A 16,460-nucleotide genomic window follows, 5' to 3' on the forward strand; every position below is an offset into this window, starting at 1 on the left:
TATCCAAGTCAGGGTTTTCTTTCTCCCAAGAACACTCAAAGCTGCTTGATTGTCTGGACTTCTCTAACTACCTTGTTCTAGAATTATTCATGTGGTAACTTGGAAAATAGTTTAGAGCCATATGAAAGTAAGGTGACATTACTTGTAGTTGTGAGTCCTTAAAAGGCAGAGGCTAAGTTCTCAACCTTGCCCATGCCTCCTGGAGTCAAGCATCTTTTTGGATCAGATGATGGGGTGTTACAGGATGCGGTGCCAAGAAAGAGTTATCAGGGGTGTCCAACCTTTTGGCATCTCTGGGCCACACTGGAAGAAGAGTTGTCTTGGGCCACACACTAAGTGCACAAGCACTAACAAAAACTGATGAGCAAAAAAAGGGTTTTAAGTAAATTTATGATTTTGTGTTGGGCTGCTTTCATAGCCATCCTGGGCAGCATGTGGCCTGTGGGCCATGGGTTGGACACCTACCCAGTAGATGGTTGGGGATATTTGCTCTCTTTTCTGAGCTAGAAGATTACAACTTTCCCACCCCGCAGTGAAACCACAGCAGAGGTGAGAGTGTCATTGTTGCTGGTGCTTGGCTTTTTAGTGTGCCTCTCCTCTGCAACAAGAACTGTGGAGAACTCAAGTTGAGATGGCAGTGAGCCTGGAGGTCAATGACAATGCACAACAGCTGGTCTGGAGTTTTGCTTGGGCCAGCAGAAGATGTGGCCTGACCAGGAAAGCCTTTGTAATATAAACCCGCTGAAATTTCAGGCTGTTTGTTACTATAGCATAACTTTGCCCATCTCACCGATACTTGTTATTTTAAATGGGTTCTTGGAAATTTAGCACCTTAAAAACAACAAATCAAAAATGAAACAGGGAGCAACTCAGGGAAAGAACGAGGGCTTTGGAGTCAGGTTGACTGGGGTTTGACTACTGGCTACCACAACTTAAGTTCTAGGTCCTAAGCTGGCAGTTTTCAAATCTTTGAGGATCCAAAGAACTGTTTTTTTAAATTCTCACCTGAGAATATGCTTTTATAGATTTTAGAGAGAGAAGGAGAGAAGTGGGTGGGGAGAGAGAAATAGAGAGAGAGAGAGAGAGAGAGAGAGAGAGAGAGAAAAAGAGAGAGAGACATCAATCTGTTGCCTTCCCTATGTGCCCTGACTGGGGATCAAGCCAGAAATGGGATGATGCTTTCTTTTCTCTAAAAGAACTTTGGTTTATGTGGTTCATACCTATGAATATTTGCTGTATTAGATAGAAGGCCAAGATATGTAAACATATTCACTAATTAATTAATAAGAATAATTAAACTTTCACATGTTAATATACAGGGTGTGGCAAAGGTAGGTTTACAGTTATGAGTACACAAAACAGATATTCTTTCAGTATTATTATTTATTATAAATTATTATTAATTATAATTATTTATTAATTATTGTATTACTTTCCATATGAACTGTAAACCTACTTTTGCCCACCCCTGTATTATATTTTTATGAAAAATAACTTTATTTTTCAGAAGGAAAAAATAGTGAGAAGAGTATCCTTATTTTACATTTTAGTAAATTTTGACCTGGTTTCATAGAATATGGGTCAATTCTCACATCTGCTTCTTCACTGATTTGTTGGGCTATATTGTTTTAGGTGAAGTAAATGAAGAAAATCTAGCCCCACACAGGTACGCCATTGGAAAGTGGAGGGATATTGTAATAATCTTTTCATATAATTGTGGACATTCATTGATACCACACCAAAATTTGAGATGATTGGGTGTTCCTTTTTTTCCTCCCCTCCCTCCCTTCCTTCTTTCCTACTTTCCTTCCTTCCATTTCCTTCCTTTCTTCCTTCCTTCCATTTTCTTTCTTCCTTCCTTCCTTTCCCCTGCCTCCTTCCTTCCCTTCTTCCTTCCTTCCTTTTTTAGTGCTCCAGTCAACAAAAGGGAAACTCATTGAGGCCCCAGGGTCACAGGGTTCAGGTAGAAGGGTGCCCTGTGGGCCTGGTGGTGGAGGGGCCTTAATTAACCTTCTTCTTGGTTGTTAGTGTGGATGCACTTCTTGCAACAGTCAATGTGCAAGGGTTGCTGGTGGGTGTAACATTAGTGACAGATCACCTTGTTGCAGTTGTACTTCCGGGTGATCTGGGAGAGGGAGGGCTTGATGGCAGACGAAGCACCAAGTGCAGGTGGACTCTTTCTGAATGTTGTCCTCTGAGAGAGTGCAGCCATCCTCTAGCTGTGTACCACAGAAATCAGATGCTGCTGGTCATGTGGGATGCCCTCTTTGTCTTGGATTTTAGCTTCACATTCTCCATGGTGTCACGGAGCTCAGCCTCCAGGGTGATGGATGGTCCTGCCAGTCAGGGTCTCACAGAGATCTGCATCTGTGGGGGGAGGCTACTCCCCACCTCCTTGAAGAGAAAGAGCCAACTGGGAGTTCTTTGGGGTTAGTTGTAACGTCAAATCTGAAACCACACAGTGAACTTTCGTACCATGCTACATTGGTCTTTTCTTTACTTTGAATGGAATTTGTTTTTAACCCATTCATGATTTTGTAATATCATACATAGATCACAAAAGTATGTGGGTCTTCCACATGTGGACTCACTCCCTTATACAAGATAAAAAAAAATCACAGTTGTAAACATCACCACTGATATAATTGAAAAGTCTTTAAGGATTGGGAAGCTATTGAGCTCACAGTGGCCAATACAACTTTTCCAAAATTCAAATTTCTTGTAAAAGCTTGAATTTTATTGTTAGCAACACCTAATAGCCTTGAAGTGACAGGCTCACTTGGTTTATTTTTGAGAAAATATTTGCCCACTTCTTAAGGCTGAATAACCACAGTTTGTCTGTCAGTGTTTCTATCAACTAAAAATGGTATTCTATGAGAAAAACAAAAAACAAAAAACAACCCAGCTACTTCAGGTTGCAACTCAAGCACTTACACTTTTGCTTGATATAGATGTTTCATATACAGCATAAGGACTTTTATGCTACACCTGAGTTTGCCACACAGAATTTTCAAAAGATGTGTGCTCAAGTGAATAATTTAGTAAATTAATAATTTGTATGCTTCATCAAGGATATTCGTAGGTGGACTTGGCCTTTTGTGCCACTGCAGGTCCAGTCTGCTGCCACGGCCTCGATTCACTCAGGCAGCCGGCACTCTTACCCACTGCTACTTTTTCACCAACACAGAAAATAAAGCAAATAACACTTCAGTATGTCATAAATGGTTTTGACCTTGCGAACCTGGGCACCTGAAAGTCTTGGGGACCCCTAAGAGGATAGTGGACCTCACTGTGAGAAGTGCTGTCCTCAGGCACACTCCTTAACCGCTCTAAAGTAGGAGTGAAGCAGTTCTGAGAATTAAACGAAGTATTATTTAACAAGAGATAATGTGTGCACAGCATGTAGTAGAGTGCCTGGTATATAACAAGTGTTTATTAAATGGTAGCTGTTCCTCCTCATCTGCTGATATTGTGAGGGTACAGCTATCATTTACGGTTGTAGTAATGATAACAATCTGTCATTTTTCTCCGCAAACTCCTTCCTCGGGCAGATTCCATTTAGTTAGCTGCTCCATCTGGCTTTCTGCAGCCCTCCTCTTCCTGGCGGCCTATCTGCTGGCTCCCTCACCGGCACCATTGATGGGGACCTCTGGAGCCTGCTGTGCTCCCTCCCTGCACTCCTGCTGCTCTCACTTACTGTTAAAGAGCGTGACTTTGTGGGGATACTGCTGTTAAAGGCAGCTCTGGCTATTGGTATCAGACCTGCCAGAGACTCAGTTTACTAATCTGTGAAGTGGGAATAAGAATAGTTTCTCTTTTTTTTGTGAGGGTTACATAAAATACTGTATGGTGGTTGAAAGTAACTGTCAGAATGCCCAAATGTAGCATGTCTTTGGCCCTTTTCCCTTTGTTCCTCCTTTTCTCATGGTTTTGTTTTGAAAACAGTCTTTCTTCTTTTCCTTCCCCCCTCCATCTACCCAGAACATTACCACTGAATTAATTGTCTTACAGCATTAGCTCATTCATTTTGGCAGTACCAGCACCCATGAACAGGGTATTAATTTGCATGAGGTTCTCTGATAGGGCTGCAGACTTGGTCTCACAGTGGAGACTGGTGTCATCACTGGCTGACACATTTTTTCCATTTCTCCACTGCCCTCACTGCCACACTCAGGTCAATTTTCTTAGTATGGCTTTCATGGTTCTCCTTGAAGTGTCCCAGACCACACCAAATTGAACTCACCAGCCTCTAAGCTCACAGCTGCTCTGGCTTCCAGGACACTCACTGCCCATTCTTTCCTCTGCAGGTGCCCTCCTCCCCTTCTCATCTGCTGACTGCCTGTCTGTCCCTGGATCTCCCCCCTCTTCAGCTGCCTCATGTGTGAGGCCTTGCCCCATCCCCAGGAGGGGTGTGTGGAGTTTCTGCCTCACTTCCTTCAGGTGCTTCTTAGGGAACTTACTATGTTCTACATCGGCTCATTGGCTCTTTAGGTATACCTTGCTTCTGTCTACTAGACTCTGTCCAACCCAGGAAAAAGCACTTCTCTTCCCAACCTCAGCAGGTCACGTGAGGACATCACTGCTGCAGTCACTCTGGGACATGTTTGCTGATGGATAAAAGAAAAAGTTTACTCATTTTTCTAAGCTTGGGAACCAGGATCCTCCTACACATGAAAGCAGCTGTTGTAAAATGAACAATTACTTATCAGCAGAAACACCAACACATTTCGTATGGGCTGCACAACAGTCATGGCCATGCCATCTGCTCTTAATGAGAGTCCAGTGCAGACACTTCCTCCTGCTCCTGTGAGTGTGCTTGTTAGATTCCACAGGACTCTTTACTGAGAACAGCCACTGGTTCTCTTATCACCAGGTGAGATCTAAACAGCCAAAGGGATACTCTATTTCTGATCAGAAGTTTCTGGGAGATAGCTTTTTGTACAGAAGCCTTTATAACTCTCGGTGTCTTCCAAAGAACAGAAAAGTGAATGGCAATAGCTTTGCATTTCTGGGCTTGTCCAGGGGGCCTGTCAAGATGGCAACCTCCATTGCATTTATTTCCTGGATCTTGGTTCAGGGATGTGAGTCTGTAAGAATCTGGTGGTTAAGCCTCTTCAGGAAAAATCTTGGTTGAAAGTCTGACATAACAAAATGGGTTTTGCCTATAATTTGTGAACAGCTCTGGAAGCCCCTCTAGGACATTGAAGAGAGCACTTTATGCATCAGAGCCTTCTTCCTGAGCTCCTCCTGCTGCAAGGGAGCACGCTTCACTGGATCTACTCCAATAAAGGTTTTTGCTGGGTCTCTTTTCTTTCTGTCACTCTTCCACAGGGGGCAAAGGTTCTCTTGTTTCCCTAAAGGTCAGAGCATCAGGGACAGTGACTGATTGCTCTCCTATCATCAGCTATGTACTGATTCTGGGGGTGTGGGACATGGTTAGCAACTGGTTCAATCATGGCTCTGATGACCAAAATGACCTATGTGCTCGAGACCCAGTGTTAGACTTTTGAGTCTCCTGTTAGTCCATTGGCCTGATTTTATGTTTGGAAGGTAATCCCTAAGGTCACTCATAATTCACAAGTCCACTCCTGTGTGGAGAGAAGGCCCCCTGAAGCCATGTGAGGGCCACTGAGGGAGTGGAGTTGGAATGTGTCCCTTGGTCATGCTGGTGGAGGAATAGGATATCCAGAAGGCCTTTGTTGATGCCTCTCCCTGATGTCACCAGGAGAGGCATCAAGCTAGAAGGGGCTGGGTGACACACCAGTGCCACCTCATCCCACTCCCTTCCCTCCCCCACTCCTTGGGGTTGACTTGCTTCCTAACTGCTGTGCCTCTGCCTTTCCTTTCTTTCAGACCCCAGGACCCTCCTATTTCTCCTTTAATACCCTGCACAAGTCACTTCCCCCTTTCTGACCAGTTCCTGCAACCCTGATAGATTTCATCTTTCCCTCTGTAGGTTCTAAAGTGTTTCCATCTACCTCTGCATTACATTTATTACTCAGCAGTAAGATTACTTATGAACATTCTTGGCTTCTTAATGGGACTGCCCCTTTATGCTTCTTGGTACCTGCCCCAGAGCCTGGCAATGGGCATGCCAGCTGGAGGGCCTTCACTATGGACTGAATGAGTGAATGGAGGAGTCCAGACTTTTGAGCCTAAAGTATAGCTTCTATAAGATCACAAACCATCTGTTTAGAACTTGGTTACCAGATTATTTAGCTATCCATGGTTTTATGCAGATGTCTTTATATTCTCCTTTAGTATTTAGAAAATTCTTTTTAAAATGATCAGTGTTTTAATCATGTTGCAATAGGACCCCCTAAAAAGAGAGGGCCCTCCTTGCTCCACTCCAGTACAGGGCAAGGGCATCCTTTCTGGAGCCAGCATGCAGTGGGGGAACCCCAGCATGACAGAGCTATGGCCTGCACTTCCTTCATTTCATACATGAGTTTATGAGATTTTTTTTCCTAGTGAAAGTTGTCCCCTTACCATTGGTGTTTCAGGTGGTAAGCAGGCCATTCCATGCATCTGTGTCCTCATGAGCATGTTTTATTCCACAGAATTCTCCACTTGTGATGGGGAGAGAGAACTCCCAGCAAGTCCATTTATCATAGGACTGGAGTAAGTGAAAGGTAATCCTTTTTAAAATGTGAGTTATGGAGCTTTGTAATGTGCCATTTATCTATGTCTGTGTGGAAAGGAAGAATGCCAGGGCAAGTTTATTACTTAAACAGACTGTGCTCTCTCTTGTGTTTAGGGCCCCATTCCCTACACAGCACACGGTGATGCTCAAACATGACAAATTGTGATGAAAACATTGATTAAGCATCCAGAGTTGCTTGTTACCAAATGTGGAGTAGGTATTTGAACACATACTTGGCAAGCAAGCTGTTTAATTATTAGGCTTCTGTGTCTATTTAAACCCATCTTGCTTTAATGTTTAATATCTAGTATATGTGAGGCATATTTTCTTGGAAGAAAGCTGAACAGCTTTGAAAATTGGACATTTTCTAGACCTCTTATCCAGGCAGGTAAGTTTTAGAAGGATAAATGGGATCAACCATAAATTTGAAAGGCCTCAATAAAAAAATGAAAGGAAGGATTCTTACATTTCTTTTCTCTCCCCTAAAAATGGTATTGACTTGTATCTACAAATCCTGATGGAATGAAAAAAAAATGGCACTATTTGCAGTCACACAAAATGGGTAACATGCACAATATTTAGCTTCTAGTTTGAAGAAGTCAATATAAACCAGAGAGAGAAAACTCATTGTCTCCAGAACTTCCTCTTTTTATAAAACTTGCAGCAGATATTGCATGGACAAATGGGATAAATGACAAGGCTGTCTTTATGTATTTGAGGTTATATCCCCTGATAGCATTCACATTTCTAGGGCTAAAGACAACAAAGGTTTATTCAGCATCTCTCCTCTAGCTCCCCACATTTCACTTGTATTCTAGGGTCTTTCTTTGATGTTTAGCAACTGGGTGAATGTTACATGTCCACTTGGAAGACACTGGTGTTCACAGAGTTCTTAGCATAGTCCCAGGTACACAGGCATCCAAACCTTTGGAACCATGTATACTATACATGGTTCAGTATAAAGGGAAACATGGAAAGGGCCTTCAGGAGGCTGTGGTTTAAACTCAGATTGGCGATGAGCACTTGGTCCCGTCTACTTCCTGAGACATAAATGAGTCAAGGCTTGGGGGAGGCTCAGGGGTGCAGACCCATGAGAGGGGTTTTCAGTCCTTCCTTTGTAATTGCTGTCCTCTTCAGTCCACCACACCACACGACCTAAGGGGTATAGCCGCTGCCACCACTATCCTAGTGGGAGAGGGGTGGGTTGGACAGTCCGGTGGTTTCTGCAGTCACTTCTCTGTATTCTGATTTAATTATTTTTATCAGACATGTTGAATTACGCCCTTCTTCTTCCATTATGGTGAATGCTTAAAATTACATTTATATGAAATTATGTTTACACAAACTTCTATTAAAAGCCAAATTTCAGGCTTAAGCTGTTGGCCAAATCCATTAAAAATGGATATTAATTAGTTGAGCTGATTAAAAACACCTTCATCAAAGTAGAACGCTGGTGCCAACAGTATTAAGAGTTGAATTACTGACTTTGAATGAGATGATACAATGACAGGGAGGAAAAGCGATTTTCTTTTTACTCAACCACCTCCATTACTTTGGGGGTCCAAAAGGGTACTACTGACCTATTGCTGGAGATCCAGGAAAGAGAGGTGACGGAATGAGGGGAGAGGATGGGCATTGTAAGGGAGACGTAGGAAAGGGAGGAGTGGAGACTAGTGTCGAGAAAGCGGAGGTCAGACGCCTGGAAGGAGTGGGCCCCAGCGGCCACCTCTCTGCTCACCGAGGGCCAGGCAAGCGGGGCGAGAGCGCACACGGGCGCTCCCACTACCGGCCGCCAGGGGGCGCGGGCGGAGCCGGCAGAGGGAGGAGGGTGCCGCGGAAAAGGGGTAGCCAGCCTGCAGGGGCGGTGGCGGCGGCGGCGGCGGCGGCGGCGCAGCTCCGCTACCCGCGTGTTGTCGTCCCCGCACCCACGCAGGGAGCGCAGCCTCGCCGCTCGGATGCGGCCGCCCGCCCGCCGCCGCCGCGCGCTCCCGGCGCTGCTTTCGCTCCTCACCTGCTCGTTGGGTAAGTAGCGGCGGCCGAGCGCGCACGGGCGGGGCGCGGGCTTTCCAAGCGGGAAGGGCGGCACGGGTCGAGCAACCCCGCTTCAGGGCGACCGCAGCCCGCCGTCCGGCGCCTTGCAGCAGCGCCCCCTCGCGGCGCCCGGACCCGTCTCCGCGGCCCCGGGACCTTCTGCACCGGGCCCCGTCGGCTTCCCGGTCCCCTCCTCGGCCGGTCCGCTTCGCGTCTTCCGCCTCCTTCCGCTCGAAACTGGCCGTTGGCCGAGCAGTGAGCGCGAGACGTCACTCCCACAGAAGCGCGAGTAGCTGTGTGACGCCAAGAAACTTTGGAAGGAGGGACGCTGGCTCGCCCCCCCGCCCCCCCCCCCCCGCCCGCGGTCCGCGCGCCCCGCACCTCTCAGCTTCTCGCAGAACCTCCCCGCACTTCCTCGCGCCTCCTCACGCGTCCTGCACCTCTCTGCCCTTCCTGGCCGCACCGCCCCCGGAGCTGAAAGGGGCCCGTGTGTCCGCTGACTCCTCTGGGGCTCCGCGTGTGGACTGACGGACAAGCCCTGGTCCCTGAGGTTACGATGCCAACTTGGCACCAGTGCTTCTCACCCCCTGATTCCTTGGCAAGGGAGGACCGGTACCCCGGCCTCAACGTGGGCGGCCCGTGGCTCCAGGAAGGCCCTGCGAAGCGCCCCCGCCCTGCCCCAAATCGTGGGTCTTTATGGGGGAAAAGTAGAGAACACTCCTGGAAACAATGCCTGCCCAGTCTGCTACTGCTGTAAAGCCCTCTCCTTTTTTTCGTCCATGTTCTCCCTTTTATCATAAAATGATGCTGATGAAAGTTTTCTTTTAAAAAATCATTGTAATTAACTTTCATGATGAGATTTGTGCAAGTTTGAAAGGTTGGGGGGAATGATTCCCTTTTCAGTGTCCTCAGGGTTATTGTCGTCTAACCCAGACTTTTGTGTGTCCAGCCTAAGAGGCAGTAATTTCAGATTTTTAGAAATGGCAGAATGGTGCATTTTAGGAAAGATGTCGTGTTGTTTTTTGCACACACGTCACTGTTTGGTAGCCCACCGGCACCTTTGCTGCCCTGTTTTTGGATTTAAGCTCTCCGCCCAAGGACCTTATTTTCACATTCCTGGCATTTTTGTAGGTGTTCAGTGTGGGAAAATTGAGGATTAATTAGTAATTAATTGCCTAAACGCATGATTAAGTAAGCAACGATGTAATTAAAAAAGCACGGACACCTTGGGCAGAGAAGGCTGTTAGGAACTGTGGTGAGCCGCTGCGTTTGGTGAAGATCTGCTTTAGCAGAACGAAGTGCACTGCTGGGGCAGTTCTGGGAGAATGGAGGCTGGAGGGGAGTGGAGAGGTGACTGCTAGCTGCATTACTTGGCCAGCTGCCTGGACGTTTTGCACCTAACCAAAGTGGGAGGGTGGTAGCTGAAATTGGGATTCTATTTATAGCCCGACACTTTATAAGGCTGTCCTGGGAATGTAAGGTTTGTGTATAATATAGTCAATATATGAGCTGAAAGGCATATTTGTATTGCTATGTGTACCTATTTTTTTATTGCCCTTGGAGGAATATCTGCACCGTCCAAAGTTGATACTATGTTAAAGGACACATAGAATGAACTAAAGTGTCAACACATTTTTGGAAATCTATTAGCATTTCAAACTTGTCAGAAAAGCACAGTAAATAAGACATAGAATGTATGAAAAGTTCTCTGAGAACTGGCTTTGTGAATATTTTTCATAGGTTGGTACAGACAAGCTATATTCTTGGAGGTCTGAAATAAATCATGAATTCATTTGATTGAGCTCTGTCTGCTTTGATGTTGGATGGGGGCAGCACTCTATAAATCTTGTAATATGGCTGAAACAGAGAATATGATGGGAGTTCTGAGGTATTTGTACACTCCTGATAGTTTAAAAATACTTTAAACATTTCCTTATAAGTTTGGCCTGACTGTATATAGTTTATTTTCTCCACAAATTGTAGCATATTCATTAGAGAAAAGTCCATATAGAATATTTATTTTAAACCTTTATGATTATATAGACAAAATTTATAGCAATTTCAGTTCTCAAGTCTGGTGCCAGTTCTGGAATCAGATTTAGTCACGCTTTTGGGTCAGCCACTGTGTGGTTTCCTGTGGTTTTTCTATAAAATGAGAGCCATAGACTAGATAAAATACTGGAACTTTGCCATCTCTTCAGTTTTAACATAGTGTTATAGCAGAGGCTGCTATCTGTCTACCCAATAACCCTTAGTTCCTTCTTTTCCTGACGCAAAAATCTCTGTGATAATCAGGAACGTTATGGACTGAACTGAGTCCCTCAAAATCCCAGTGAGTATATTTGGAGATAGGGCCTTAAGGTTAACTGAGGATGTAGAGTGGGGTCCTAATCAGTAGGACTGATGTCCTTATAAGAGGAATAGATACCAGGGATGCATGCAAATGTAGAAAAGGCCACGGGAGGACAGAGCTACAAGATGGTCATTAACTAGCCAAGGAGAAAGCTCTCAGCAGAGACCAGCCCTGTTGACACCTTGATCTTGGATTTCCAGCCTCCAGAAATGTGAAAAATAAATTTCTGTTGTTTAAGTCAACCCGTCTATGGTTTCAGTTATGACAGCCCTAGCAGACTAATAGTACAGGGGGTGATGGGAAGGGTGGTGGTAGTGCCAGTGTGTCCAGTGATGAAACCTTTCTCAGTGGCCCTTGGAAACAGGGGTAGACAGGGAGCTCTCTGTAGAGATTTTGGAGTAGTTCATGGTAAAGCTTGTTAAAGATGGCTGACCCAGCTGAATACAGACTTTTTTTTTCCCCTCGGCCTTTGTTTCATTCTTCTCATTGCCTATTATGTGAATTTGATGGCTGGAGCCAGGGTGGCCATCTTGTGACCGTGAGGTGACTTTGTTGCAAGGCAGTAATAAGGATGGTAGAGCAGAAAGGATCGCAGCTACCTGGGTGCTAGATGGATATGGAGCCCCATGCTAGCCCTGTGTCCCCTATTACCAGACTTGTGTTGCCTGAGATGAAAAATAAACCTCTGTCTTATTTAAGCATCAGTTATTTGCATATTTTACTAATGCAGCCAAACTTAATCCTAATTGATATGCATCTGTAAAGAAGCTTATTTGAACCAACGTTAAAATAATAAATAATTCAGTTTCTATCTTTCTTATTCCTGATTCTATTCTGTATGGGTCAGACTGTATGTGTTAGCACCTGCCAGAATTAGGGATGGTTTTCATTCTGAACCAGGTCTTGCTCAGATTCTTTGTGCTACAGTGAGCCATGTTAAGACACCAAGAGTCAGAACTGACTCCAGGTTTTCTTGTGTGTGTGTGTTTTTTTAATTTTATTTTAAACCCTCCTTTTATTTCTTAGGTATTACACAGAGAGTACTGGCACAGATTTTAACAATCTGGATGGATTCTTTGTTGTCTGGGTAGCTCAGGACCCCCAAGTTAGTATGGCCCCTTGGTCATGAATTTGACCCAAGGGAGTTTGCTTGTAGCCAGTAGTCAAGCTTTTTGGGCCTGGGGCGCAGTGGAATGGGAGGTGGGAAGAGCCTCTGTTTCAAATGGGGGTGGGTTGAGGAGGAGATGTTGGGACCCCTTTGTTAACTTCCTGTTGGGCAAACATGTGGGCCTATTCCTTGAACAAGTCCCAACAACTGACTTCATTCAGAACACGAAGGGCCAGGTTTATACTCACAATTAGAAATATTATTATAAGGCAAGGATAATTTCTAGGCACAAAAGGACTACTAAGGGGGAATTTGCAAACATTATACATTTTACCTCCCTGTAGCATTAACGTATTTTGCTGTATATAATGCACACCCATGTTTCGTGCACATTATATGCGGGATCATTATACCCCTTTATTATACCTGTGGTATGTAATCATTATACTCAAGTATAATGAGCATCCTTATTTTTCCCTTAGAAATTTGGGCAAAAAAGTGTGCATTATACACTGCAAAATATGGTATGTGTGATCCATCTTTGGTGTTGTACAGATTCTTCCTTAGAACAGTGTACAAGAGTGTCAGTTCTATCTCTCCCAATGGGAAGGAAAAGTTAACGGTGAGTGTCAGGGGTTTATGAGACTCATTATTGATCAGAGGCTCCCTTATACCCTGCCTCACAGGTGGCAAATGCAAGGCCCGTGTTCCGAATCCGGCCCTCCACCTTGTTTTATCTGGCCCGGCACCTTATTTCTACCCAGCGGCAGCGCTGAGCTCCTTGCCCCTAGTTAAGGAGCAGTTACATTTATACAGCCCTAAAATTACATTCGGCCCTTCAAAGATAACTGCGTGGCCCCCAGTAAAAATGAATTTGACACCCCTGCGCCTATTTCAAAGCTCTGTTCCTTAAGCCATTCCCAAACAAACCTGATTCTGTGTGGGTGCTGATTTGGACTACTAGAAAAGGCTAACAATGTAAAAATGGTATTAAAATAGTAGGAAAAACTACACTCACAGTTTCTTTAATTTATTCAGAAAGGGTTGAGTATCTACTGTGTGTTAACAGTTGGGTATATTGCAGAAAGAAGGCAGATCTAAGTCCCCTTCCAGCTTCCTTGAGCTTGGAGTCTGGAAGGGAAGGTGGCATTAAATACTAACTCCACTGGAGACTAATCACAGCTGAGCTTAGTGTGTGGCAGGAGTTCATTCAGGGAGATGTGTGACTTTAGGTTGGATTCTGGAGCAAGGTTCTTAGCAGGGGATGATCTCCCTGCCCCCCCCCCAACATTTGTCCTTGTCTGGAGACTTTTGGGTTGACAGGGAGTGCTACCAGCAAGTGGAGCCAGAGGCGTTGCCCAACTTACTGCAAGGCACAGGACACACCCTCCCCCAAAGAATCAGTGATCTGGTCCAAAGTGTCAGGAATGCCATTGAGAAACCCTGGAGGAGGGGCTCATTAAAGGCTTCCTAGAGGAAGGAACAGAAGAGCTCAGATCTGAGGGGAAGCAGAAGTCAGTGGAGGGAGGAAGTGAGCCAGCAGGGCAGGGGGAAGCATGTGCTGGAGGGATGGAGTGAGAAGGGAGAAGGGACTGGGTTGGAGACTGGACTGGGAAGACCAGCAGGGCCCGGTTATGCAGGGCCTCGGAGACCAGGGCGAGGACTTTGGACTTTGTCCGTAGTGCAGAAGGAAACTGTTGAAGGGCTGTCACAGGAGAGGGACGTGATTTGACTTCCCTTGTAAGAAGCCCCACTGGTTGTCCTATAGAACAGGATAGGAGGGGACTGATGTGGATGTGGGGACCAGTGAGGAGCTGCTAGACTCAGCTGTGTGGGAGATGATTAAGAACCACTAAGATATGGTGATTGACAGGTTCACTGGGTGTAGGGACAGCCGTCTACAGCAAGAATGGGGTCAGGGAAGAGTCAGATTTCTGTCCTGAGCCTAGGGCAGATGGTGGTGCTGTTTACTGGTACGGGCACCAATGGAGGACTGGATTTAAACAACAATAAAAAAATTAGTTATATATATAAATAAAATGTATCATTTTAATCACTTTTAAGTGTATAGTTCTGTGGCATTAAGTACTCAAACTTCAGTTTTTCTGAAATTTAGGGGGCAATGAGGATGATGAACTGAGCTTGGACAAGCATTGTGGGGTGTGTGAGATGTTACAGGTACCCTGTCAGGTGGGCCATTGGATCTGTGGGTCTGAAGCTCAGAGAACAGGTCTGCTGGAGAGAGGTTTGGGGCAATTTGAGCAGACTTTTTTTTAAAAAGAAAGCCTCAATTGACAAAAATCATTTTACTTAAGCCTTTATTCAAAATGTATGTGTACCAAAGATTTGTTAGAAGTTAGGGAAGAAAGTCTTTATCTGTATGATGTAAAGCTACCGGTTTAGGGAAAAAAGTGCATAAAGATATCGTTAAATACGATTTGAGTGCGCTCAAGTGTGACAGTGCCATGTTTTCCACAGGGCTGTGACTTAGTTTTGCTCCTGAAAGAATATTTTATGATCCGAAAAGGTGATATGTTTTAGTTTACATCGTTGCTTCCCCATGAGGAGCTCAAGGCTCTTTACACATCACGCTTCATTTATCTTCTCCAGATCCTTGAGGGTAGTGATGTAGGAGCCTTGTTTTTCGTTTTTTGAGATGAAGGGGGAAAAGGCAGGGAAAGATATGACCAGGGCTTGTTGTGAAAATAGCCTCGGTCATTCCCCTTGAGGGCCTGTCCAGCTGTTCATCCAAGTGTGTGTCAATCTTTTGCACACACAAGAATCACCTCAGTGTCCTAATGACACAGGGTCCCCTGTTAAAATGCATATTATAGGGTTCCAGATTTTTCTGATTCAGAAGATCAGAGATGAGGCCTGTGGATGTGCATTTCTAACAAGGTCCCAGGCGAGTTGCCTGTGCTGACAGGTGCAGGAACTGGGCTACCCTAGGCCTCGGTATAGAGACTGCATGATTGCTAGTGGCTTTGTCTTGAAAGTGATACTAGTGGCTGTTTTGGAGAGAACAACATGGGTGCTGAGGGCCAGTACTCAGCAGTCATGTGTTTTGTCTGCTGGGGAAAGGACCCAGAATCCCTGGAATTCAAACTAAGGAGTCTTTCTTTGCTTCCAGCATCATCTGGCAGATTTTTGGATGCTTCTGGAGGAAGTGTCATGTGTGGGGCACAAATCTCTAAAACTAGGGCTGTTACAACAAAGGTTTTGGGACACCAGATGAGTAAGTTTGCTAGGCATTAGAATGTCACAGACTATGGGTGCCGTGGACTCGGCAGTCCCAATGGGAGTGCTTTTAAAACCCACTTTTTGTATGTCAAAATTAAGATACCCAAAAGTTAAGCATAAATTATGTTTTTATAAGTTAGCTTGACATTTAATGGTTCAGTAATACTCTTGCAACATGAAGGAATTACTTGAACTGTGGCTGTCCTTGTGTTTTGATGCTTGCTCTCGTGGACTTGTTCCGTGTGTTCTGGAGGAGGCTGTGAGCCGGGGACGCGTCTGCACCTCGCCTGTGGCCCAGCCTGTGCAGCATGTTTACAAGAGGGCTGTTTTGAATTTCTCCCCTGACACTCTGTTTGAGTTGGAATTTTGTTCTTTTCATATTCTGAGTGGCACATGGGTTCTCATATCATTTGTTTAAATGAGAAGTGACTCAAAGAAGCAAATGACCTTTTTCTTTGGAAAATGTATGATTATTTTCTATTTATTTTCCTATTTCCTGTTCTTCCCGTAACTATGTTCGTCCTATGGCACATAGACTACACTGGTCCTGGTAAACTTTTTTGCCAGGTGAGGAAAAGTCTGTATGCCAAACTCCATTTTCCCTCTGACTTCTTTAACAGACAGGAGATGTGTTTCAAATGCACTTCAGGTTGGGGTAGGTCATGGGCTCAAAAGACGAAAGATGTCCTGTCTCTTTGCCATCCCATCTCTTTGCCATGCTTGGGTGCGAGACCAAATCACTGCAGTGTGGTACAGCCTGTGGTACAGGTGAAGGGGTTCCCTGACCCTAACTGTTGACCAGCTAGCTCTCTTCTTGCCGTGTTGGCAGAATTGTGCTGGTATCTTCCCAGTGTAGCATATCTCTTTCCTAAGAGTTTGCTCTCGGCACCTGAGCAAGCTGGCTTTTCTCATAGGTTCAGATCCTATTCTGACCCTGAACATGTAATGACTTCTTTCATTTTTGTTTGATTTCCCCCTTTATAGGAAGGGAGGCAGAGGCTTCAAGGGGCCAAGTCACTGGCCTTACGTTGCTTAGCTACTAAGCAGCAGAACCTGGATTGGATCCCAGGTGGTGAGAGTGTAGA

General features: G+C 45.1%; 2 protein-coding genes across 3 annotated transcripts in view; one reads left to right on the forward strand and one right to left on the reverse strand.

Annotated features, from left to right (window-relative positions):
- Positions 1–8,932, reverse strand: part of HSPH1 (heat shock protein family H (Hsp110) member 1) — a 46,316-nt gene extending 37,384 nt beyond the window's left edge. The window contains exon 1 of one of the 2 annotated variants that reach the window (XM_045844727.1): positions 8,655–8,932. The gene's annotated coding sequence lies outside the window, so the exon portion shown is untranslated. The remainder of the gene's footprint in view (positions 1–8,654) is intronic. The other variant, XM_045844726.1, reaches the window with a different exon arrangement.
- Positions 8,562–16,460, forward strand: part of B3GLCT (beta 3-glucosyltransferase) — a 134,952-nt gene continuing 127,053 nt past the window's right edge. Inside the window, exon 1 of the mRNA XM_045844728.1 lies at positions 8,562–8,665. The gene's annotated coding sequence lies outside the window, so the exon portion shown is untranslated. The remainder of the gene's footprint in view (positions 8,666–16,460) is intronic.

The sequence above is a fragment of the Phyllostomus hastatus genome, unplaced genomic scaffold, assembly GCF_019186645.2.
Source record: "Phyllostomus hastatus isolate PE091 unplaced genomic scaffold, TTU_PhHast_1.1 phas_contig_41, whole genome shotgun sequence".
Classification (NCBI taxonomy): Eukaryota; Metazoa; Chordata; class Mammalia; order Chiroptera; family Phyllostomidae; genus Phyllostomus; species Phyllostomus hastatus.